The sequence below is a fragment of the Herpailurus yagouaroundi genome, unplaced genomic scaffold (assembly GCF_014898765.1).
Source record: "Herpailurus yagouaroundi ecotype Mexico unplaced genomic scaffold, PumYag 186, whole genome shotgun sequence".
Classification (NCBI taxonomy): domain Eukaryota; kingdom Metazoa; phylum Chordata; class Mammalia; order Carnivora; family Felidae; genus Herpailurus; species Herpailurus yagouaroundi.
In genome coordinates this window covers 29,959,035-29,984,277 of record NW_024412417.1, presented here as the reverse complement: position 1 = coordinate 29,984,277, position 25,243 = coordinate 29,959,035, and the positions used below count along the sequence as shown (strand labels likewise).

Genomic DNA, 25,243 nt, shown 5'->3' with positions numbered 1-25,243 from the left:
GCAGTAACCATTCATCAGTGGAATAAAAACTGCAAAATCTTTTTAATGTTGTCTCATCTAAAATGCCAACTCACTTACCCTTAATAGACACACTTGGCAGTTGTAACGTGGTGCTTTTTTTCCCTCTAGGAGAAAGTGCTCTCCTCCACCTCTGTTAGGAAACACACAGTAAAGGCCAAGTACTGCAATTTGTTTTCGTTTCCTGTGCTATTAAATATTCAGGCAATCAGGAAATGTTTCCTCATGTTACCTGGAAACAAAACACTAGATCCAGAAGTTCCAATTCTTGGAGCTAGTTTCTCAAGCTCTCTGGCAATATTTTTTATTAGAGGTGTTATGCAATCTTGAAAAGATGATTGATTTTCAGGCCAGTCCAATCTGGGTTTCATTATTAGCTTTTCTACTCATGATCTGGGTGACTTCAGTCAATTTACTTATCTTCATTGAATTTTTTAAATATATAAAATTAGGGTGATAGTATTTTTATGTATGCATATAGAATTTTAAGAATTAAATAAGTTGAGGGTGCCTGGGTGGCTCAGTTGGTTAAGCATCTGACTTCAGCTAAGGTCAGGTCATGATCTCACTGTTTGTGACTTCGAGCCCCGCATCGGGCTCTGTGCTGACACCTTGGATCCCGGAGCCTGCTTCAGATTCTGGGTCTCCCTGTCTCTCTGCTCCTCCCCTGCTCGTGCTCTGTCTCTCAAAAATAAAGAAACATTAAAAAAAAATTTTTTTTAAAGAATTAAATAAGTTGATATGTGCCTAATGCCTTACACCTAAGTAGGCACTTAGCAAAGACAATCTCCTCCCATTTACCTCTTTTTTTCTGTTCTAGAAATAATCTATCTCTCATAAGATCAGCAAAGGATTCTTTCAGTGGCATGATGATGCATTAAGAATTTTTTAATAGTTTATTAAGTGCTGGGAAAGCCCTGGGTAAAATATTGAGTTGAGAAGGTGTAACACAGCTGTTTGGACAGATGAAAATCACATTGTGACTTTTATATGTTTCTGTCTGATGCTGGAGCTACAGTAGCTGACAATTTGAAGAACTGGGTCAACGTGCAAATAGTACCTTTAGATTAATTTCTCCAGGAAAGACGGAGAAGGGCTTGAATCACTAAGGGGGTGGAATCCTACCACAGCCACATACAGTTTTATAGAAATGTTCCAGTAAGTCTTGATGGCAGGATTCTCTAGCCTGCTGTCAGATATGTAGGCAAGGAGAGTGACAGATAAAACAGCGTGCATGAGCCAGAGAAGGAATTTGAACCGACATATTTCTGCTGATGCCATAGTCATCCCAGGATCCTATTGACTTCAATTTGTATTAGGTTTCCAGGCTTCACAAATCCATTATCATCATGTTTGTGTACATGTTGTTCATGGGTGGCCCACGATATAGAATGTGTGTTGTAGTCAATTTTTTTTCTAGTTCTACAGATTTTTCTACTGTGTTCCTTCCATCTTTTCTTGGACAATCCTTCATAAAATGAGAAGTGTACCATTTGGAGGCAGATGCTTACAGCTTTTGGTGTCATGGAGGAGAGAAGAACTAACTAGTAATATCAGCATTGAGCTAAGCAAACTAACCAAACCTCTGTTACAAACTAGTGTTCAGAGCAGCTGAGAACTAATGAGATGTAGTCTTGGATGTCTGCGTGTTGGGGCTCCTGGGCGGCTCAGTCAGTTGAGGGTCCGACTTCAGCTCAGGTCATGATCTCTCAGTTTGTGAGTTTGAGCCCCGCATCAGGCTCTGTGCTAACACCTCAGAGCCTAGAGCCTGCCTCAGATTCTGTATCTCCCTCTCTCTATCCCTCCCCCACTCATGCTTGCTCTCTCTCTCTCTCTCTCTCTCAAAAATAAATAAACATTTAAAAAAATAAAAAAAGAAGTCTGTGTGTTGTAGTGGAAAGAAATTGTGGCTTTGAAAATAGACAGACCTAGGTTTAAACCCCAGCTCTTTGTGATCTTGGGCACCTAAGTTTACCCCTCTAGGCCCCAGTTAATCCATCTGTAAATAATAAAATAATGAAAGCATCATGAGAGCCACCTTTCAGAATTTTTACACAAATTAAATGTCTCTCAAGATGACGTGTGTATACCTTCATGGATAAGGTTGGTTTTATCAAGGAATATATAAAGCCACTGAATGAAAAGGTATACCTTAGGGGAACATCAATTTTGCTCTGCATTTGGGGAGAATAGAATTTATTGTAGAGTTCGTTCACATGAATTTTAAAGCTAAAACATGAAATTTAAAACAAATTTATGCTTGCAGTTATTTCAGCTCAAACTTAGATTCCCTAAAAGTACAAGTTGACTCATTTCAACAGTTAAGAGTTCTCAGAAAGCTGTTAGAGGAACTTATGCATATAGCGATATTTGGTAAATGTTATCAGTCAAGTCACAGTGAAAGAAACAGAAGTCAGTCTAGGTAACTTAAGCAGAAAGGTATTTAAGGAATTAGTTGTCTACCAAAAATGGGAAGACCTTTTTGATCGAGTCTCCATTAATGACCCTCGGGAGTCTTTAAAACTGATTTAATCAGGAAAAAGTAGAGAACCAGGAGGTTGCCATTGGAATTACCAAAATTGTGCAGGACCTGAGGGGTGATCCAGGAATGAGGGAACTGGCACCTTGCAACTGCCTCTTGACACCCAGGAGGCTGAGTGAATGGACACTGGCTGTCCCAGCCAGCTGCCATCGCTTCTTGCCTTTGACCCTGACAGCCTTGCTTACCAGCATGGCAATCAAAACTGCCACCTTCCTAAGCAAGGGAAGACATCAAGTGTATGTCTGGCAGAACCTAGCATATTTCCAAAACCCTACCTGTAAGGGACTCTGGGAAGATGGAATTTTTTTTTTTTTTTTTTTTTTTTTTTTTTTTTTTAGCATTCTACGTTGTAAAGAGGGTGCAGTGAGCTTGAGTTAGCCAACTCACAGTATCCATCACACAATGTTGGCTAGATGATAGGAGCTCAAGAAATGCTAATTCTCGTCCCTGTGCCTGTAAAGACTCAAAATAAGAGCTTACAGGAAACTCTGAGCCTTGATAAGGTTGGGGGAATTGTGATTAAACTAGTCCCTCCCCTACAGCATCAGTTTTGATGAGTTTTGGAAATAGGTTGTAGTGGCAGACAGTAGGCTCACCAAATAGTCCATTTGTCCCCCCGAATCTCTAAGTCTTATAGTTGTGTTGGGCCTTGTGACTAATTCTGGCTAATGAAATATGAGAAGAGGTGATGTGTGTGCTTCTGAGCTGAGGCAGTGATTGGCAAGTGTGTTCTTGGAGGTGCACCTTTAAAATGGTGGAGTTTCCTTAAGACTGGCTTCCTGAGTGACCTGGTGGAGCAGATCCCCACCCCACCCACCTCAGGCCCTTTGGGGAACATAACATGTTATTTTCACAAACTTTAGTTATGCTCGGTAACTGAGATTTCAGGATAATTTAACGGCACAGCATAAACCAATCTTACTGTGACCAATATGATCATCATGGACATGTCCTAACAGTGCATTCAAGCTGAGTAATATTTCCTGGGAGATAACAGTCATTCTCAAAGAGCTAGGCACCTTGAGTAAATGCAGTTTTTTCCCTCTCTTTCCCAGTTTTTATAGATTTTTAAAAACATTTTAATGTTTATTTATTTTTCAGACAGAGAAAGACAGAGCATGAACAGGAGAGGGTCATCAGAGAGAGAGGGAGACATGGAATCCGAAGCAGGCTCCAGGCTCTGAGCTGTCAGCACAGAGCCTGATGTGGGGCTCAAACTTGTGAGCTGTGACATCATGACCTGAGCCGAAGTCGGACGCTTAACCAACTGAGCCACCCAGGCGCCCCCCACTTTATATAGTTTTTAATGTAGAGTCTAAAAGCAATCATATGGCTTCTTTTTTAGTTGGCATTATCCAAGTGAACGAGCATGACCTGAAGGTACCCGATAAAGGACCTTTTCACATTCAGAACATGTGAAAAGCATCCTTTGTTATTGTAGTTATAGGGTTGCTTTGGAAACTGTTTTAATATTTGTGATTAATGCTCTTTCCTGTGGGTCTAGAGGACACCTTTGTCCAAAAGGAAATCTCGCCTCCGTTTGCTTCGGCAAAAGCAGATATAACTACAGATTCTGCCCCAGCTAAAAGGCTAGAATTTGTGTGTTTGTTTGTGGCCTTTCTAAATTATAATTACTTACGTTTAAAGACCAGACCACCAATTTTTGGTAAATGAAGAACAAACACGTGAAAATACTTTACTCTTACATGTCCTCACCTTTACTGTTCTCTCATACTCTCATCTGTATTAGCTCCCACTGCAATAATTCTCAACCTTCTTTTTTAAAATCTTGTCATCGCAGCATTGGAATAAAAGTAAAGTGATACAATGTACGTTCAAGTATTTCATAAGCTATGAAGCTAAAGAATGGAAGAGAAAAACATAGCTCACTAAAGAAGTCCACACCTCATCACCACTTCACTGGGGCCCAGAAGAAACCCAGACTCAGCTTGAGTCCCCCATGTGTCCCCCTTTGTAGCTCTTACCGTGTGGTGTTTTTACGTTTATCTGTGTCTTTTTTTTTTTTTTTTTTAAATCTGTGTCTTTATCTGACTGACATCTGACTGTCTCACTAACTCCATGAGTGCAGTGGCCTGGTTTACCTTAGTTTGTCATGTTATCTCCAGCGCCCAGCCCAGGTAGTGACTGGCTCAGGGCGGGCACTGAATAAATGTTCACTGGACAGAGGTGTGTGCAAATGAATGGACCGATGAGAGGATGAGGGAACACAAGGAAGACCCAGGAGATAGGGCAGAGCTCCTCAGCTTTTCCTCTCAGCATTCCTACAGCCTGCATGTTACCACTGACAGGGCCAAACAGATGTTTAGAATTTCTTCAGCTATGACCTTTATGGTACCTTGGAAGTTCCCCAAGATACTCCTGGTCCCCAGATGGAAAATTCTTCTTTATAGTGATTGCCTCAGTCAGTATATTAGGTTGCGAAACCGTGAGGCACCATTTCGGAGAGAAAAACTACCCTATACGGTATAGCATTCGTGTTTCTCAAGGAACCAGAACTGTGACCTCTGAACTTATTTGTAAGAGTTGGAGGGCTTTAATATTTTGATGAGCTCCAAGGAGCTTGCCTGCTTCTATGTGCCCAGTGTTCTGATGGCACTCGCAGCCCTTCAGCTTAGAATTGCTTATGAACTCAAGCCCAGAGGGGCTGGTGGGGAGAAGGGGGAGCCTTGGGGTTGGCCTTGGGAAGGTCAGCGTCCATCCCCTGTGTTGGTCCCGGGCCCTGGAGCTCACCAGTCATCACGGGGCTGGAGGGCCCCAGCTGCAGGCCCTTCTGGGAATCTGACAGTTTGTCCTGCACCAGGTTATCCAGAGTCCCTGCGCTGACCTGCCTAGCCCAAGCAGAGAAGCTGGCTTGCAGCCACAGGAAATCAAAAACCCAGGCAGCCAAACATTTCAGTCCGGGTCCAACCAGGAAAACAGGCTACTCCGGGCACTTTATTTTATTTTGTTTTATTGGGGGGGTGGGGAGACATTTTAAACAGAGGGAGATGAAAGCAGCAAATCGGTTATGACGGTGAAAGAAGAGCCGAGAAGTCAGCATGGGTTTACCCTCCCTCCTCCCCTCCGGTCTCCCCCAGTGCGTCCTGTGTGCACAAGCCACACGACACAGAAGCCTTAAGTAATCATCCCCTCATAATACTGAGCAAAGTCTCGGAAAGCGCAAGGAGTGGATTTGAGGACAGACAGTCCTAGGACAGGCCCAGGAAGGCACCTGATACATCTCTATCCTTCTGGTGCCTTGCACACAGTAAATGCCCAGTAAATGTTACATTGAACAGAACGAATGATCACGTGGCTCTGACACTCAGCTCTGGCTGTCACACGAAGCAAGTCATTTTATCTCTTTGAGTGTGTTCTTGAACATAAAGTAGAGATGATGTGGGTTCCCCATTTTCGTCCTAACTAGAGGATTCTGATCTTCAGTGTCTTGCTGGACCTCACCTTCACGAGCTTCTGTTCTCATAGTACGAGACTCTCTGATCAGTAGCTTAAATCACCCTGACCCCAGGACTGACTCTGGAAGTCATTCTTTTGAATGAGCCCTTCATATCAAATGGCTTTAATATGATTTATTTTTTTTGATGGAATGCAAGAAACCAATACATTCCTAATTCATGGCTCTGGTCCCAAATATGCTGCTCTAGGATATCATGTAAGAATATTTAATGATTTATGTCATTATTTGTTCCTTTATTTTTTTTAATAGATAATACATACACATGGTTGACCATGCACAAAAGGACACACAAAGAAAAATAAGTCCCCCTTTTTTAACTCCCCTGTCCAAACCACCTGGTTCTCCTCTCCAGAACCAACCACTGTTATCAGCTTTCCATGTTAAAATGTCAGTTTAAGGGGTGCCTGGGTGGCTCAGTCAGTTAAGTGTCTACTTCGGCTCAGATCACGATCCTGTGGTCTGTGAGTTTGAGCCCTGCTTTGGGCTCTGTGCTGACAGCTCAGAGCCTGGAGCCTGCTTTGGATTCTGTGTCTTCCTCTCTCTCTCTCGGCCCCTCCCCTGCTCTCACTCTGTCTGTCTCTCTGTCTCTCTCTCAAAAATAAACATTACGTTTTCTTTAATTAAAAAAAAATGCCAGCTTAAGACAGTTATTTCCCTGAAGTTTCTAGAAGGCGAATGTATTAGTTTTATATGGCTGCAATAACAAATTACTACAAACTGACAGAAATCTATTCTCTCACAGTTCGGGAGAGATTCATTCTGCTCTCCCCAAAGGATCTAGGTAAGAATCCTTCCTAGCTTCTTACAGTTTCTAGGAGTTCGCAGCAAGCCTTGGATGTGCTTGGCTTACAGCTAGTTGTAGCATCCCAACCTTTCTGTCTTCGCTGGCCTCCTATCTGTGTGTGTTTGTATCTCTGTATCCTCTTCTTGTAAGAATACCAGTCATTGGTCACCTAATCCAGGCGTGACCACCCTACTCCAGAATGACTTCATTTTAACTAATTACATCTGTGAGGACCCAATTTCTTTTTTTAAAAATTTTTTTTTCCAACGTTTATTTATTTTTGGGACAGAGAGAGACAGAGCATGAACGGGGGAGGGGCAGAGAGAGAGGGGGACACAGAATCAGAAACAGGCTCCAGGCTCTGAGCCATCAGCCCAGAGCCTGATGCGGGGCTCGAACTCACGGACCGCGAGATCGTGACCTGGCTGAAGTCGGATGCTTAACCGACTGCGCCACCCAGGCGCCCCTGTGAGGACCCAATTTCAAGTTAGGGGCCACCTTGAGGTCCTCAGTAGACATGAATTTTGGGGGGACATTATTCAACCCACTACAACAGGTAATGATGCTTCTCAAATTTCCCCAAAGGTAATACTTATATGGTGGCAGGGGTGAGGGTGGGGGCAGTCACTGATTAAAAATACAGATTCTTGGGGCACCTGGGTGGCTTAGTTGGTTAAGTGTCCGACTTTGGCTCCGGTCATGATCTCACAGTTCGTGAGTTCGAGCCCCACGTCGGGCTCTGTGCTGACAGCTCAGAGCCTGGAGCCTGCTTCAGATTCTCTGTCTCTCTCTCTCTCTCTGCCCCTCCCCCACTCACACTCTGTCTCTCTCCCTCTCTCAAAAATAAACATTTAAAAAAAAATTTTAAAAAATACAGATTCTTGGCTCCATCTCAGACTTACAGAACTAGAATCTCTACAGAAGGAGCTTAGAAATCTAGTTTTGACAAATTTTCTCATTAGGTCTAGTCGTTGGGTAAGTATAGAAAATCCTCTTTTGAAATAATCAAACAAAAGCCAAAATCCCAAAGTTTATAAAACTTGATCCAGTAGACTTGAGGTCAAATACTGGCTCAGTCAGTATTTATTAGTTAATAACCTTGAGCATTTTATCTAATCCTTTTGGACCTCAGTCTTCCTATCTGTAGAATGGCAGTGATGACAATGACAGCTGCGTTGTAGAGTTGCTAAAAGTGGAAAGAACATATGTACATGAATTCCAGATGTTGTAGAGCTTCTAGGAGGAAGATCTGAGGCTTGAGCCTAGAACTTCCGAGTCCATGGTCATTGTGCACTTACCGTTGAAGCCTGTCTTCCTTTTGACTTCACAGGGGAATTGTACATAGGAGTCCTGTAAAGAGCTAGTTTTCCTCAAAGAATATTAAATTTTATTATATTAACAATCCCATAATATATGCATATGTACCAGAAAGTACTTAGTGAACAGAGCAGTGTGTTGTTTGACAGCTTGGTGACATCTTCCACCTAGAACCATCCATTTACCTTGCTACCTGCTATCCCCTAACAGATCTATTTCTCAAGCTCCCACTCATCCTCAGTCATCACACAGATATCATCTACTCTGGGCAGTCTTTTCTTTCTCCCTCCTTCCAGATAGAATCATGCTATTATTATTTGAGAAACCTCAACCATCTTTTTTCTTTTTTCTTTTGTTTCTTTTTTTTTTTTTTTTGGCACTTGGTATACTAAGGCCACAGCAGTAAAGTGACAGAACTGGGCTTTGAGCCCAGCTCCTTCCGACTCCAAAGCTCATGTGGCACAGAACTATCACTATACTGTCTCTCTCCCTCTTCAAACCCCTCCCAGAGTTACCCTAGCCATTCTGCGTGGAGCGAGGGAAGGGAAGCCTGTTTCTCCCATTAAACCGTGACTCCTGGTCATCCATCCCAAAGCCAAGCCCTATTTCATTCATTTGCGTGTCTTGAGGTCTAAAACAGTGTTTCTCAAAGGGCGACCCCAGACCACAAGCATCAGCATCACCTGGAAATTTGTTAGAAATGGAAATTCTCAGAGGTCTGTGGGTGGGATCCGGTGATCTGTAGTTTAACAGGCCCAGCAGGTGACTCCGGTGCACACTCAAGTCTGAGAACCACTGCAGGATGGCATCCCCTCGTACATGGTTTCCAAAACACAGATTCTCAGACCTCTGTGTCCTCTTAACAGCCATCACTTAAGCAGCTTCATAGCATGCATGGCATCACGTTATCATTGCTTGCTTCTACCTCTGAATTGATTTCTTCATGCAGGGGTTTGATGTAGTGCGTACTTAATCAGCCAGTACCTCATTCAGTACCTGACACATAATAGGAGCTCAGTACATGTCTGCTGATAGAACGTGTAAATTCGCTAGTACAGGGAAGCTGGGCCTATACTTTTGGGAACGTGATACATTTTTAGGATCCGGAAGGAACCTTAGAGAATATTTTATATTAGAGTAAACTGAAGCTCAATTGAGAAGGTTCCCTGGTTACTGCAGTGACTTAGTGGAATAATGAAACGTGAATGAGGTCTTAATGTCTTTTAGCTCCTTGCTACTCAAAGTGCGCCACACAGGCCCCAGCCACAACGCATCACCTGAGTGTTTATGAGAAATACTGAATCTCGGGCCCCACTCCAGGCCTGTTGAGCCAGAATCTGCATTTTAATAGGATTCACCTCATTACAGTTTGAGAGGCATTTTCATTTTGACTAGATCACTGAGCTTTCACCAAACTAATCTCTCATCCTTTAGTTGAATGTCCTTTTTTTTTGTTTTCTAGAGATGAAATTCAATTTCCTAGTGAATCCACGTGTGTGAGGAATTTATTAAGGAGGGGATGGTGGTGGTGAGATTAATTAAATTCACTCAGTGCTTTGGAAATAAAGCTTTAACAAATGATCAGAAAAAGTTCCCTCAGTGCAGATGGGACGACTGATTTCTCGTTTAGAATAGCACACACCCTGGCTCAGATCCAGGCAAAATGTCAGCTGCTCCAGCTCATGAAAGGTCAACATATTGCTTTGAACAACTTTCATGAAATGCTCATCTCAAAATTGGAGGCACCGTGGAGATGGTTGTATGTAATCCAACTCATCAACGTCGTCAACCTTGTACCCTTACCCCAGCCTGCTTTGTTCCTTCACGTTCCAAGGTGGAGCCATTTAGGGCTTTATTTTCTTTTAGCTGAAGTAGAGCCAGCTTTCTATTCTGGTTATGGGAGCAGAGTAATGGCATGAAATAGAGAAGTCAACATCTCATCAGCATAAAGTATTTCCCTCTAGAGTTTCAACTTCTGCCCCTAAGTCTAAGCCTAAGGGCTGCTTAAAATTAGTAAAATCATGTGACTCAAGTTTCTTATTTCCTCCAGCTGTCCTTTATGCATAATTAGTGATGGTGTTGGCAGGCACCGTTAAAAAAGAGGGAGTGTTAAAAGCATGGATAATATACAAGCCCTATAATCGGTTCCTTCCAAAGTTGTTTGCTATATCTGTAAACTGACGCCAGAAGGCAGAGCCCCTTTTGGGGTGGTTCATCTTTGTAAACAGTCGCTACCTAATAAATGCCTTTGAACGGACATGAAGTGAATACAATCTAATCTGTCACTTAATACATTAATGATGGCAAATGCCATAATGCCTTCATTATAAAAGACTATCATGCTGGGAAAAAAGACTGTATCTTAAAGACTTCTATTAATAGGCTTGGACTGCCACTCCAAGCAAGATGGAGTAACAGGAACTAGATTGACCCTTCTACCTGAAGCAACCAGAAGACAGGTGAAATATGTGCTCAAGACCTTGGACATGAGGCAGTGATTCCTGAGAGATGGGAGACAAGACAATCCCTGAGACTGCCCTAGCTTTCTGCCTTGAGAGAGTTTTCAGGCCATGGCTCCAGGGACAGAGAACCCCAGTGGGACCCGAAAGACCCTCTCAGTTGGGAAGACAGGGAGGGGAGTCTGGGAAGACCAACACATCTAGCACCCCAAGGCAGGTAGGAGAGAGGAGAGAGCTGCACAGAGAGAAATCTGGAGCTTCGAAGTGGGTCTCCTCAAGGCCAGCTGAGTACCAATCAGCACGGGTGTGAGGAGACTGCAAAAGACCAAGGGAAAAACTACCCGCAAAGATTAGAGGTAACATTGCTCAGCACTCATACATAAGACCAGGAGGCACACCTGTCCTGAAGTTGGACTGGAAAATGTCATGATTCACAGGAGTACACAGAGGACAGAGTGCACAGAGGGCCTCCCCTCAATAGAGGGACAGAATTCATCCTAGATGGAACACCATCCAAGTTGTACCAAACAAACCATCAAAACAACACCTAAAGGGCACCTGGGTGGCTCAGTCGGTTAAGTGTCCCACTCTTGATTTCAGCTCAGGTCATGATCTTGTCTGTAGGATCGAGCCCCATGATGGGCTATGTGCTGACAGTGGGAAGCCTGCTTTGGGATTCTCTCTGTCCCTGCCCCACTCGCACACACACGCACACACACACACGCTGTCTCTCTCTCTCTCTCAAAATAAATAAATAAAACTTAAAAAACAACAACAACAACAACACAACATCTAAAAATACCAAATGGTTTCCAAGAAACTTAACTGTGTCTTGGGAAAAACAAAGAAACAAAAAAACACTGAAGAATATTTTTAGGAATATAAACATATGCAGCACTCAACAAGGTAAGATTCACAGTGTCTGGCATCTACTATAACATTGCAGGCATGCAAAGGTGTAGGAAAATATCCCCGATGAAGAGGAAAGCCAGTCAATTGAAGCTGACCCAGAACTAACCCAGATATTAGGGTTAGCCAACAAGGACATTAAAACAGTTCATGTAGGGGCACCTGGGTGGCGCAGTTGGTTAAGCGTCCGACTTCAGCCAGGTCACAATCTCGCGGTCCGGGAGTTCGAGCCCCGCGTCAGGCTCTGGGCTGATGGCTCAGAGCCTGGAGCCTGTTTCCGATTCTGTGTCTCCCTCTCTCTCTGCCCCTCCGCCGTTCATGCTCTGTGTCTCTCTGTCCCAAAAATAAATAAACGTTGGAAAAAAAAAATTAAAAAAAAAAAACAGTTCATGTAACTGTATTCCATGTATTCAAAAAATTAAAGACATGGAAGATACAAAAAGATCCATATTGGGTAGCTCAGTTGGTTAAGCGACCGACTCTTGCTTTTGGCTCAGGTCGTGAGCTCCTGGTTTGTGAGTTCGAGCCCCTGTCAGCGAGGAGCCTGCTTGGGATTCTCTCTCATTCCCTCACTCTCTGCCCCTCCCAACTTGCACTGTCTCTGTCTCTCTCAAAGTAAATAAATAAACTTAAAAAAAAAAAAAGATCCAAGTCCAGTTCTTGGAGGTGAAAACTACATTGTATGAAATGAAAAACACATTGGATAGTATTAATTAACAGAAATACCTAGTAATAGAAACTATCCACAGTGAAACACAGATAGAAATGATAATTTTTTTAAAGACAATGAACAATTAGTGAGCTATGGTATAAATTTAAGCAGCTTAATATACCTATAGTTGGGTCCTCAGAGGGGGCAAAGGAGGAAAGACATTTGAAGAAATAGTGGCTGAAAACTGTCCTAATTTGATAAAAACTATAAACTCACAGATACATAGAAGCTCAATAAACTCTATATACAAGAAACATGCAGAAAGTGACAGTAGGTCATATTATTATCAAATTGCTCAGTACCAGTGGTAAAAAGAAAAGCTTAAAAACTGCCAAGGAAAAAAGACGCATTACATAGAGAAGAACAAAAAAAGGCAGCTGCTATAGATAAATGTTTATGTCCCTGTCCCCCCAAATTCATATGTTGAAATCTAATTGCCCGTGTGATGATGTTAGGAGGTGGAGCTTCTGGGAGGCGTTCAGGTCATGAGGGTGGAGCCCTCATGATGGGATTTCTGTTCTTTTAAAGAGATCCTAGAAAGTTCTTGCCCCTTCCACCAGTGAAGACAAAGAGAAGATGACCCTTTACAAATCAGAAGGTGCCACCTCATCAGACACTGAATCTACTGGAGCCTTGATCTTGGACCTTCCAGGATGCAGAAGTGTGAGGAATAAATTTGTGTTTATAAGTCACCCAGTCCATGGTATTCTAGGATAGCAGCATGAGCAGATGAAGACAGCATCTTATGTCTCATTAGAAGTAATACAAATGAGAAGACAGTCCAGTGAGATCTTTCCGTGTACTGAAAAAAAAGAAAAACCTGTCAAAACTATTATCTAGTGAAAATACCTTTCGAAATTAAGGTGAAATGAAGACTTCTTCCAACATACAAAGGCTGAAAGAACTTGTCACCTGAAAGAACTGTTTCTGTACAACAACAAGAAATGCTCAAGAAGGTCCTTCATTCAGAAAGAAAATGATATGAAATAGAAATATGGGTATACAGGAAAGAATGGCTCTGTCCTGTTAAGATGAGAACCCTCCCATCCTTGATGTCTAGATACAATGCCATACTAATCAAAATTTCAGCAGGTTTTTCTATACAAATTGAAGAACGGATTTAAAAATTCATATGGAAATGGGAATAGAATATGCATAGAGAAATAGCCAAACAGTTTTGAAGAAAACAAAGTTGGACGATTAACACCACCTCATTCAAGACTTTTTATAAAGTCTTTAGAACCTGCATCTTCTGCTGCTGAAGGGAAACGAAAAATGGTACAACCACTTTGATAACACAGTTTGGCAATTCTTTAAAATGTTAAACACACACCTACCATATGAATTAGCAATTTTACTCCAAGCTGTTTACCTAAGAGAAATGAAAGCATGTGTCCAGTAAAAACAAAACAAAATGAAACCAAAACAAAACAAAACACAGATGTTCATAGCACTTATTTGTAATAACCTAAAACTAGAAAGGACCTACCTGTCTGTCAAAAGGTGCATGGATAAGGAAACAGTGGTGTATCCATACAGTGGTTACCACTTGGTCAAAAAAGGGAGTGAACTATTGACACAGCTACAACATGTATGAATCTCAAAGTAATTACACTGTGTAGAAGATAGAAAGGAATATGTACTAAATGATTCCATTTGCTAAAATTCTAGATAATGCAAACTAAGCTATATAGAAAGAGAAATGGAGGGAAGCAGTGTCATGGTGGATATACATCTGTCCAAACTTACTGCACACTTAAAGTACGGTTGATTGTATGTCAATTGTATCTCAGCAACACTGTTAAAAAATAAATGCAGTTATAGTTTTCCAGAAAAGCTGGACTATTTTCTATTCTTGAACACCTCAGTATTTGTGAGTCTCTGCCCCTGGTCATGGATGGTCCCCACAGACTGGAATGCCCTGTCTTCATTCCCCAGCTGTCAAATCCTCTTATTCTGTAAGCCCCATCTAACATGCCTTTCTCTTCCTGAAGGATTTCCTGATCCTTACACTCCAGCATGCCTTCCTTGGATACTCCATGCTTCCTTAATGGCACACCTGTTCTGCCATGTATTAGAATTATTTTGGTACCATCCCCCTCATTAAACTATAAATGGCTTGGACTACATCCAGCTTATCTTTGTATCCCATTGCCCACCCACCCCCCATGCCTAGCCGACTCCTGTACTCATGCAAGGGTATTTTTAATTCAATATTTGGAGGACACATTTTCCCAAAGATACAAGTATTAATTCATAAATCAAATGGTCACAATAGAATGCTCTGCTTACTCTGCTATAGTTTGACCTTCCTTTAATATCTAAAGTGTCCTTCCCCTTGCATTTCTCCTGCAGCCACCTCTGTCACTGCAGAGATGTCCCAGTCTTGCCTCCAGTCTCTCTCCCCTCCAATCCCATCTCCCCGGCACCATCTCACTAAAATACAGCTTGATCACATCACTTGCTTTAATGAAATTCTGTCTGTGGGTCCCCTTTGGACTCTCCTGTTTGTAATCCCACTTCCTCGTCCACCTCTCCCCTAAACTTTGTCCAGGCCATTAAAGAACTACACACAGTTTCCATAATGTGCAATACAGTTTTCCCCTTCTGTCCTCTGTTCAGCTGTCCCTCTCCCTGAGATACTCCCCTTGGCTACTACTACTCCTTTTTGATTTAGCCAACTGATTCTCTTCCTTCAAAAGTGAGCTTCAGGATCATCACTGTTCCAAGGATTGCATTTGTGATAACTCAGCCCACTCCTGTTTGTAGTTGAGGAAACTGAAACGGAGAGAGGTTGAGTCCTTCACTCAAGGATGTTCAGCTCGTAGCCAGTGCATAGACCAAGACTGACTGACTCCATTAACGAAATTGTAACCCCTGTACCATTTGGCCTGTCCTGGAGGGCAAGCATGGGGTTCTTGTTTGCCAGCACCTTCCTTCAGCACTGTGGACATGGCTATGCTGTTGGACTCAGTATCCCTAATACCTAGCAGACTGTCTGGCAGAGAGCAAGCTTTCAATAAACATTTTTGCATGAGTGATTCATGCCCCATCTCAATAACTGGTTGCTTTGGGTTTTTTGTTTTGTTTTGTTGTGTTTTGTTTTGGAAGACTTATATTGAAATCTTGGTAAAAGCAGTCCGGGCTAATTGAGAAACAGTCCTCATGCAGATTGCCCAAGGGTACAAAGCTGAAAATAGAAAGTTTAATCAATTGACTTGCACATCTGGAGGGAACAAGTGTTTTGAATGTTATAGGCAGAGGCAGGCATCTGACCAGCTGAGGAGCTCAGCTGTCCCTGGTAGCAACCCCAGAATCTGGGCATTCTTCTCTCCCCTCCATGGCCTGCCCTTCTCCTGACTCCTCCTCCCCATGCACCTCTCTGTCAAGAAGTAGAAATCTTCAAATAAATTTCCTTCATGTGTAATAACTTTCCAGTTCTATTTTAATGCCTATTTTCTTAAAAAAAAAAAAAAACTAATGAAGTCAAAATAAAATTAAACAAATCTAACCCATAGCTTTCCTGCTTCACAAAGAGATTGACTCTCTTCCCAACTTGTTTGGCACCTTGGCATTTACTGTAAGAATGAGGAAGATTGAATTTCATGTAGTGTGACCTTTTGAAACTTGGGATGATCATTAGCATTATTCTGATTTTCACTCTCTCTTGCAACCAGTGCAGAATTGCATGACAATTTAAAACTTGTCTAGATAGTTCAGATACAGATTTTTTAAAAATAGCAATTTTGTGGGTAGCTGATTTGTTTGTGCTTGTTTAAATCCTTCAAGTAATGAAATGATTATTGCTATCTACAAAAGAGGTGAATGTGTCTTTGAGCAAAGGCTTCACAGAGAAAATAATTATGAAGCTGTCATGTCCATAAATACTTTGACAATGAAATATCTACGAAGTATTACAGTAACTGTTTCAAATGCAGAAAGAGGTATCAGCCCCAAATTCAGGACCAGCCCTCTGGAAAATTGTAAAGAAAGTTAAGTTGGCCTCAGCATGTCATGAGCTCTCTGTGCCTAGTCTCTGAACTTGGATAAACATGGTTGGTAAGAAGTCTGGATTCTAGGTTCAATAATACTACTACCTGTCGGTGTGACCTTGGATAAATAAATCATGTCTTCCCGGAAGTTAGATTTTTCATCTTTGAAATGAGTGCTTGAGTTAAATGACCTCTGAATTCTTTCTAGATTGCTAAATCTCACTTTGATCATTCATTTATTCGTACATTAAATTAGGATAATTTTAGTTTCTGCTTCTCCTCTTTATCTAGTGCTCCCATACTAACTAAAATTGCCTGTGGTCTTTTTCACTTTCTGACCCCAATTCCCTGGCTACTCTAGTCCCTTCATGTGGTAGAGGAATCCTTCTCATCTCATCCAACTTTGGCCTCGTCTTCACCATTCTCCTGGGGACCTCTTCTCTGCTGGGTAGTGGCTACTGATAATCCTTGTTGAAGGGATGTTAACAGCTCAATGGCCTTCTCCTGGTAACACATCTTCTCCTGGAGATACAGTGGTTTTGCCCTTCTCCCCTTTTCTTCTCCTCCCTCCTTTAAAAAAAGAAAAAAAAAGACAGTAGAAATTAAAACAGAATGGATGAGTGATATTTTGGGTTTCGTGGAGTACTGTTACTGTTGTATAAGAAGCTACCAACTTCACGGTGGTAAGTTATTGCTTAGTTTATTAAGAGCTGAATAAAAGGTTGTCTGCTCCTAAAATAGATACAAATTGGGAATTAGGAATTTTTCATGTTATATGAAAACTTAAGAAAGTGTGTGCTTGTCCAAGATTGCTGGACTGTAATCTCAAGGAACACAGAAACCATATCTGTGTTGAGTCCCATTCCCCTCATGTGCCCAATGCCAGGTCTAGGTACTAGGCACTCAAAAATAAATGTAAGTTAATGAATGAAAAGGCATCTTGCAATTTTGTACATGAGTGAGACAAATATATCTCATTGTTTTACATGCAACTCTGACATAAATGAGTTAGATGGCATCCACTTCTGTTCTTACCTTTAAGATATAAGTTCATCCTTTGAATTAATATTCCTTGCTGTTTTAATTTTGTATCATCTTTTAACCTTGATTTACATATTTATAAGGCTGTCTGCTTTTACATCCAAACTGGATAAAGTTCACAAGACCACAAATTGATTATTTTAAGCCCAAGAAAATCATGTATGACAAATTATCTGATAAACAAAATACTATAAAATAAAATAAACATTTTGGAGTTGACTTCTGTTACACATTATCCATGGAAACGATTCTCATGGGACATTAAAACATGTTTGACTTTTTAAAAATATATTAAAGAGGGGCGCCTGGGTGGCGCAGTCGGTTAAGCGTCCGACTTCAGCCAGGTCATGATCTCGCGGTCCGTGAGTTCGAGCCCCGCGTCAGGCTCTGGGCTGATGGCTCAGAGCCTGGAGCCTGTTTCCGATTCTGTGTCTCCCTCTCTCTCTGCCCCTCCCCCATTCATGCTCTGTCTCTCTCTGTCCCAAAAATAAATAAACGTTGAAAAAAAAATTAAAAAAAAATATTAAAGAAATGATTTAGAACTGAAGTACCTTTTACATTAGCATTAAATTCACCATTCAAGACTGAAAGGGTTAATGTCTAGTAAGGGAGAAACAAAACATACAGGGAGGCAGTTATAGAACTTTCACAAGAGGTTGGAAAGGGACCCACCGTAGAGTCTGGACAAAACTTTTAGTAAAAGAGCCATCCATTCACCTAGCCTAGGAGATACTTATGGGTTACCCATCTGTGTGTCAGGCAATGGGGGGATATTAACATAATATATACCATATATATATGATATATAATATATATCATAACATAATGTATAAACTGTAAAGGGATAAGTCTTGAAAGAGAAATTTTGAGATGACCAAAAGCCACAACTCTCTCTAAGCTTGGGGCAATCACGAGCTACATATCAGAGCCACATTTCAAAATGCTTTCTAGAAATATTGAATAGACAACATAAGTACTCCCAATTCCTACTCCCATGTCCATGGCAGACGTCAATATATGATGATGCTACTTTTCTAGTTGAGTCTAGAAGGAGACCTCAGCCTCTTTTAAAATTTTATTTCAGGCAACCATTACCATTTGATCGAAGTTGCCCTGCAAAGTAAAACCTCTATTCCATCCTAGACAACTGATTGCCCTAGCTCCACTGAGAAAACTTGGTAATTTACAATCTGGTTAGCTCTTTGAAAGGGAGATACAACCAAGATAAAACTTATAAACCTTGGAGACTGAATGGGTATCAGGAGAAGAGAACAGGAGGCACAAGAATGATTGGCTTATCCAAACTGGATTATTGGGAAGATGTTGATTCCATTAAAATAAAATAACCATAGAACAGACCGACTCTTCGGGAGTAGCCGGTAGATGTATACCCTACAAGTTTGAAGTTATTAGAAGATATCTAAATGAAGACGGAGATATTTACCCAAACTTGTGTTTCTTTCCAAATCTGAACCATTTCAACTTTTCATCTTATTAATAGACATTGTCATTCATTCAGCTGTCTAAGCCAGAAACCTTGACACTTCTCTCTTCCCCATCTCTCATAGCTGATCCATCATAAAGTCCTATCAGTTTTATTTTCTGTACTTTACTTTTTTAAAAAATTTTTTAACATTTATTTATTTTTGAGAGAGAGAGAGAGACAGAGTGGGGGGGGGAGGGTCAGTGAGAGAGGGAGATGCAGAATCTGAAGCAGGCTGCAGTCCCTGAGCTGTCAGCACAGAACCCGATGGGGGGCTTGAACCCACGACCAGTGAGATCATGACCTGAGCCAAAGTCAGACGCCCAACCGACTGAGCCACCCAGGCGCCCCTTCTGTACACTTTCTAATCCATGTTCTTTATACCATTTCTACTACTAGGTATTGTGCAAGATGTACTTTACACACACACACACACACACATACACACACACACACACAAATCTCTGTGTTGTTTATTTGAAATTCAAATTTAACTGGACATCCTATATTTTTATTTGCTAATTCTGGTCCAAAATAATCTAATTCAAAAGAAGCAAAATAGATGTCCAGACTCCAGACACTGTGCTCTGGACTGGACTCTGGGAAGGACTGTTAATTCTGTCAGTGTATAATATTAAGAATCTAGAGACAAATGTACATTTATTTGACCTGCATAGCACATTGCATATTTAGATGGCTTTAAAAAAATCAGTTGAGCAAGGTCAAATCACAGAGTATTCTGTGAGGTACAGATGAAGTACGTAGCAGAAAAAACAAAATGTTTTCTATGGTTTGACATTAGCTGACTCCTCTTCTAAAACTTTGATAACAATATCATTCCCCTAGGAAAGTTGAAGTGCTGAAATTCTTCACATATTTTGTAAATTTATGTGTTACTGAAAAGCTGAAACCCAGCCAATAGGAGAGATATCGTCAGGCTCCCTCAGAGCCTAGCAGAATACTATGTCGTGCGTGACCTGTTTTTGAAACGGGATATTGTGAAAAACAGCAGAACACCTTTTCTGGCTTCTTTTCTATTAAATGCTCACACTTGACATATTCCTTAGGTGATCTCATTAGCTCCCATCGCGGCAACCAGATTCCTAAATCTACATGCTTAGCGGGGGATTGTAGTTTCAGGCAATAGAAGCAACTCCAGCTGAGGATATTAGCGGGCTCACATATTTTACAAAGAGCTCAGAGAGACAGGCCAGGCTCTGCACCCATTCACATTGTGAAGGCTGTTCTGGAAAAGACTCCACCGTTGCCACCACTTAACAACCATGTCTCAGCTCCCACAACTGCCTCAGCTTGCACCAATGACAACTGGGGACTGGCCAAGCTCTGCCACTGGTGCCATTTAGATCTGGATGCCTCCACCGCCATCCTTGCCAGGAGATGGATTCCATACACAACTACTTTCTCACGGTGCATCTTTGCCGTTTTGAGTGCATGGCTCTGAGTCCCGGCAGCAAGAAAGACTGGGGGCTTGAATTCTGACTTCTACCATGGGGAAGCTCAACTCATAATTTAGAAAACTTTCCAAATACGCAGCAAGGGTATCTGAAAGATGTTGAGCAGCAACCAAGGTGAAAAATGTTCTCTTTTCAGCAAAAAACCATGTTTTATAAACATCCTACTCAATGGAACAGAACGATGAAGACAGGCCTTATAGTCAGATGCACTAGGGATCCAGTTCCGGCTTTGCCTCTTACTAACTGGAAGGCCCAACACACCAGCCTCTCTGAGGTGCCGTCTTCTCCTCTGTGAGGTAAACACACTAAAACCATGCACCTCATAGATGGTGGGAGGGATGAAATGAGGAAAGGGAACATGTTTGGTGGTGAAGTTTTCACCCCCACAGGACAAGGTCCTCTCCTCATGATCCGTATTGTGAATACAGATCGTTCTCTTTCTTTTGAAGTCTTTTAGTTCCAACCAACTTGAGGATTTTTAAAAAGAATCTAAGTTTTTCTGTAGTGTATTCTTGTTCACATAGGAATATTTTTCCTAGTGAAAAGGTGTGCAGACATTCCTTTCCTTCAAGAAACTTTTCTTCTCGTGTTTGTGTGATGGCATTTCAAGAAAATATTGGACATTAAAGAAAAGCAGACAACTGGAGATAGAAGAACACCTCAAAGTGCACCTGTGTAGAGACAGCCACTGTTAATGGTGCCATGTATTTGTCTGTTGGGAAATATTTTTTATCAGCCATGGGAATCCCAGATTCACAGACTGGAAGCAATTGTAATGACAATGACCATGTAGTTTGAGTCCTCCTCAGTTCCCAGTGGCTGCTGCAAGGCCGCAGGCCTTATGCTTCTGGCTACCTTCATCCGTGTTTCCTCCAGCCTCACGTTGGAGGGGAAAGGTCACGTGAAACTTTTGTTGCCCGGCCGCCAGTTTTATTTATTAAGTTCGTGTCAGGAGGCTTCAAGTTCTATGTGTTGGCCTCGTGTTTCTGAACAGGGGAAGCAGAGAACTCTGGGAAATATTAATCGTCTCCGTGGGAGTCTTTGAAAGAGTAAGAGGGTAAGAAAATTACTCTTTTATTGTGAGGTTTGCCAAATGATCTCTGAGAAGCTGTGATATCATTCATAGGCTGTGCCAAGCTGGATGGAAACTGCTCATCTTGGCAGACATCTAGAGCGAGCGTGTAATTCCTCGGGGTTGGGACGGGCCTTTATCAGAAATAGTTCCATAGGCAGTATTTACATAACTGTGGTGGAGTGTGAGAATAAACACAGCTGTGGCATTGCCCTAAATATTTCTATTCAGCAGGGAATTAAAAGAGAACTTTATCGCTGAACTACAGATAAACACAATTCATCAAGCAGTGGTCAGTTCAACTGGGGAACAAAATAGGAGTTATAAAAGACCAGGCTGCTGAAAATAGCTCCAATCAGCCATCCTGACTTTATTGCTCCTTCACTCCCTCCCTCCCTCCTCTTTCCCGCTTCCAGAAATGTAGGACTCATCAGCTAGCGAGGAGGTTGTCCAGATTTTTTTTTTCTTTTTTTTAGTGCCAGGAGGGAGGTAGAAGGCACTCTGATTTACTGACGATGGCCTACTATGGCCCTGCATGCTTCTGCGTGTTTTATATATACCCCTCATTCCTTTCTCTTTCTGCATCTAGAATTGAATGTTGGTGGGGGGTAAGGTTTTTTTGTCTGTTGTTTTTTTTTTTTTTTTTTGCAGGGAGTGTTTTTTTGGTTTTTGTTTTTTGCCAAAGAGAAGACTTTTTAACGCCAATATGTGTTGAAGTGGAAGCATGATTGCCATAGTTCTAAGCGATCTGCATCTTAAAAATTACTTTAAGCATCGGTGTGTTTTACACATTAACGCAGTTCTCATTCAACTACCCGCAAGAAGATAGTTACATGCTGTGTTAGTTTTCTAGGACTGCCGTAACAAAGTGGGCACAGACTGGAAAACTTAAAACGACAGAAATTTATTCTCTCTCGGTTTTGGAGGCCAGAAGTGTGAAATCAAGGAGTTGGCAGGGCTGGTTCCCTCCAGAGGCTTTGAGGGAGAAACCATCCCACGCCTCTCTCCCAGCTTCCAGTAGTTGCCGATGTTTGGCATTCCTTGGCTGTGGATACATCCCTCCAATCTCTGTGCCCATCTTCATATTGCCTTCTTCTCTGTGTGTCTTTTCTGTCTCTTACAATGGCACCCCCTTGGATTTAGGACCCACTCTAATTCAGTGGGTAGTTAATGGGAAAAGGACACCAGCACCAGCCTTACATGAATTACTTCTGCAAAGGTTATATTTCCAAATCAGTCACATTCTGAGGGTCTGAGTAGAAATGAATTTGCAGCAACATTATTCATCCTACTATACATGGTGAGCTTGGGGACAGGGACCATGTACTCTCCATGCCTCTGTGGCCCCCAACACGTGCTAAGAAATTCTTGTATGAAGAAATCACCACATGTTTCCATGTCTATTTTGTAACTCAAGAGATTTACTAGGATTTACATGCCTGTCTCTTTATTTATGGTGCAGCTAGGAAAGAGAGAACTTGCTTATATGCGCCTGTATGTGCAGATAGTTCACAAGCATTGTATTCACTAATACAGTTCCTTTTCCCAGTTTCCGAGCCAACAAAAGAGTCTTAAAATGCCAAAAGCGTAAATGACAACTGCTAACATCAGGATTTACAAGTTCACAGAGCACTTTCACAATTACTATCTCATTTGATGCTCTAGTAACCTCTGACGGTTTTATTATAAGTATCTCCATTATAATCATCATTATCACTTCATCATCATTCTCATCATCACCACCACCACTCCTATTTTATAGGGGAGACTCAAGGCTCATTGAAATCATGTGATCTGTTTGTGGTCAGTGAATGAGTCAGGATTTTCAGTTGTATTTGACAACCCAACTCAAATTAAGCAGAAAGGGGAACATAGGAGAAAAGTACAAATATATGCTGTGTGTCAGGTATGGCTGGATCCAGGACTCTCAGCTCTGCTTTCCTCAATGTTGGCTTTGTTTGCGGGTAGACCCTCCAATCCATCATGTTATTTGATCCCTTTGTATATATGGTGAGGAAAAAACAAAAAAAAACCCATCTCCTTAACAGTTATTCCTCCAGGAATCCTGGGCCTGAATCTCCATGACTTAAATTATATCACACCTACAACCCTCACACCATTGAGCCCCCAAACTAATAAAGCTGAGAACGGGGGTGTAAAGCCTGGTGCCAGAAAGGGGAAATGGAGATTGGGCAGACGGAACCACAGATAGTCGTAAGAGAGTATAGTTCATAAATGACAGAACTTGGACTTGAGACAAGGTTGTGTTAACCTACAGGCCAATCTACCTGCTCTTCCTCCCCTCCCCCTTCGCTGCCATTCCAACACAGTGAGTACACAATGGATACGTGGAACAAAATTCAGAAGACAGAAAGTGAGACAGTGAAATCTCCTTTCCAGTCTTTTCCTCTTGTCACACTCTCCCTGCTCATTGAACCCACCTGGATACATTTCCCAGCACAGTCTCCACCTTTACAAACATTTATATACATCATTTTTAAATCAGTGGCATGACACGAGTCTCGGTGTTCTGCCCCGTGTTTTTGCACCTCCATTGTGTCATGTGGATTTGGTTCCCTGACTTTAATGACTTCAGCTACCCGGCCACCGTAGCGTTTTCGCACACCTTAATTTTCCCACCCTTGAGTTTTTCCTATTTTCCTTTTCTTTCTCTCCCACCCCCTCCTTCCCCTATTTTTACTTTATGTCTTCCTATTTAGCTCCTGTGCATTTGCAAATTGATGAAGTAGTTATTGGAGTTGAAATTGCTTTTAAAAAATGGGTGTTATGAAATATTTGAAAATGGTTCTTTTGGGGTATGCTGTCAGCAAAATATTCCAGAAAGGTAAAACAATTTCCCATCTCCTTTCATCCTCGTGGTTGCTGGTTAGTTTAGGTAGTTGAGAAAACACAGGGGGCATCAACAAACGTTTGTAGCTCTAATGATGGCTGCAAATCTTAGCAACTTATGCTTTTAAATATTTTTTTCCACGTTTTTATTTATTTTTGGGACAGAGAGAGACAGAGCATGAGCGGGGGAGGGGCAGAGAGAGAGGGAGACACAGAATCGGAAACAGGCTCCAGGCTCCGAGCCATCAGCCCAGAGCCTGACGCGGGGCTCCAACTCAGGGACCGCGAGATCGTGACCTGGCTGAAGTCGGACGCTTAACCGACTGCGCCACCCAGGCGCCCCGCAACTTACGCTTTTAAACATGAGCCTGGTGTGGCTGTTTTGGGTAGAACAGAGGTAGATGGGATAATAGGGGATGTATTATCAGGTTTGCTCCAAATCATCCAAGATCTCACAGAAGACTCATGCCGCTCTTCCCAAAGTTATCCTTTTTCCATTCCAGGATGTTAGAGATAGTCCTTGTATGACTTTTTCATTTTTCCTGGGACTAGACTTTCCTCCAAGTCCAAATACTCTGAAAAAGAGTTGAACCAAAGCCCACCTGGGAGGACTCTTCCTGCCACATGGGGCCCCTACATTTGGGAAGACTATTCATGGCAAACTAGACCTGATCAGACCAGCTTGGCATTTTGACATCTCACGCACACGTTACCTCAGTTGGTCTTCCCAATAACCTTAAGAGGCAAGTGTATTGAGCCATTTTACAGATAAGGAAATTGAGGCTTAGGGAAGTTAAGTAACTTGCCTAGTGCCTCGCAGCCATCAGATTTTAGAGCCAGCCTGAACCCAAACTCTAGGTGCTTCACAGCTACTGTCCAGCACATGTACTTTAAATTGGTGGGAAAATGGACTGCTGAAGGAACGTAGCCAGCCCAGGAATGGAACTTCTTTCTGTGTCCCTTCGTGCTGTAAAACATGCAGTGCATGGGGTCACATTTTGGCAAAATGAGCTTCAGTGACAAATTAGGCTAAAGGGCATGTATTTGAGGTTCATGCTAGTTAGATATAGATATAGATATAGATATAGATATAGATATAGATATAGATATA

General features: G+C 41.9%; 1 protein-coding gene across 1 annotated transcript in view; it reads left to right on the top strand.

Annotated features, from left to right (window-relative positions):
* Positions 1-25,243, top strand: part of SNTB1 (syntrophin beta 1) — a 240,483-nt gene that overhangs the window by 117,358 nt on the left and 97,882 nt on the right. The gene's annotated exons all lie outside the window — the stretch shown is intronic.